The sequence below is a fragment of the Octodon degus genome, unplaced genomic scaffold (assembly GCF_000260255.1).
Source record: "Octodon degus isolate 3935 unplaced genomic scaffold, OctDeg1.0 scaffold00076, whole genome shotgun sequence".
Taxonomy (NCBI): Eukaryota; Metazoa; Chordata; class Mammalia; order Rodentia; family Octodontidae; genus Octodon; species Octodon degus.
The window spans coordinates 5,794,369-5,795,961 of record NW_004524652.1 but is presented as its reverse complement, the minus strand read 5'-3'; the positions used below and the strand labels follow the sequence as shown (position 1 = coordinate 5,795,961).

Genomic DNA, 1,593 nt, shown 5'->3' with positions numbered 1-1,593 from the left:
CACACCTGTAATTTCAGTACTTGGGAGGCTGGGATAGGAGAACGCCACAAGTTTGAGGCCTAGGCTACACAGTGAGTTCCAAGCCAGCCTGCACTACACAGTGAGACCCTCAAAAACCCCAAGCGCTGGGATCACAGGTGTGCACAGCCACACCTAGCTGTTCGTTAAATCACATGGACCGCCTGTGTGGCTCTGTATCTCTCTCTACGCCTGTCCCCAGGCCTGTTATACTTGTACCTATACATTAATTCTTCTACTTTATTCTCTTTTCAAAAAATGGGTTTTAACCTGTCTAGTTCCTTTGTTTTTCCATATAACCTTTCAGATAAACTTGCCTATAGCTACAAAAAAAATCTATGGAATTTTGATAGGAATTATATTAAGTCTGTATATCAGTTTGGGGTCAATTGTCAGCTTCACTATGTCAAGTTTTCTAATCTTTGAACCCAGTATGTCTCTCCATCTGGGGGCCTGCCCCTTAGCTCAGTTCTTTAACTGGCTGCTTCAACAAAGCAGTCAGGCTCAGGTTGCTGTGGTTCGATCCCCACAACCCAAGACAGCCAGTCATGCCTTGAAGGCATTCGGACCAAAAAAAAAAAAAAAAACAATTCTGTCTCTCCATCTATTTAGATTTTTCACCAGTCAAGTCCTGTACATGTTTCATTAGATTTACAACTATTTCTCCCCCCTTTCTTTCCCTCCTCTTTCTCTCTGTCTCTCTGGGCAATTTTAAGTGGGCATTGATTTTGATTATAGTTTTTTTTGAGATGGGGATCTCACTGCATTGCCCATGCTGGCCTTGAACTTGCTATCCTCCTGCCTCAGCTTCCTTTGAGGCTGGGATTACAGAATGTGCTACCACAGCTGACTTCATGTTGCTAGTAATTTTTGTCACAGAAGATGACATGTCTGTTGGTTGCTAAATTCTATGCAGGGAGTATTTGTGGAAGGCTGGGAATATAGCTCAGTGGTAGAAAACTTGCTTAGCGTGTGTGAGGGCCTGGGATCAATCCTAGGACACATAAATATATTAAATACTTTATTTATTTTTTCTTTTTTTCCCCCCTTGGGATTGAGCTCTGAGTTGAGGGTTTTTTTTTCCCCCTATTAAATACTTTAAAGTTTAAAGCTATTTTTAGATGTGGCCTTTTATGAGTAAAATTAGAAAACTCCTTTCCAAGTGTTTCCTACCTATGCTTTTGGAAGAGATGCCCTCCTGAGTGCATGTTTGGCAGGGGTAACTGTCTAGACTCAACAGAGCAACCTCGGCCAAGTCTGACCAGTGTCTGCTTCTTGCGTGTCCACCTGTGCCACAGTTCACCCTGTCCCGATGCATGGACGCCGTGCTGGTGCTGGGGAACGCCCACCTGTTCATGAACCGCTGCAACCAGCTGGCTGTGATCGCCAGCCACATTCATGAGAGGTAGGGCACGATGGTCGCCTATGGGCTCTGCTGCTCCTGCTCATGGTGCCCAAAAAGCCTTTTCTGCCTCTGCGAGTGGCAGCCCTGAGACCTGCAGCTCGGGTCACCTGGCCTGGGTCTGCATGGGTCTCAAGTGCCACTGTGGCATCACTCTGTGATTCTGCTGCAGA

At 45.6% G+C, this 1,593-nt stretch overlaps 1 long non-coding RNA gene across 2 annotated transcripts in view; it reads left to right on the top strand.

The window, feature by feature from the left end:
• Positions 1–1,417, top strand: part of LOC111817989 — a 3,925-nt gene extending 2,508 nt beyond the window's left edge. For both annotated transcript variants that reach the window (XR_002822077.1, XR_002822078.1), the window contains exon 3: positions 1,317–1,417. This is a non-coding gene — a long non-coding RNA (uncharacterized LOC111817989). The remainder of the gene's footprint in view (positions 1–1,316) is intronic.
• The last annotated feature ends 176 nt before the right edge of the window (positions 1,418–1,593 follow it).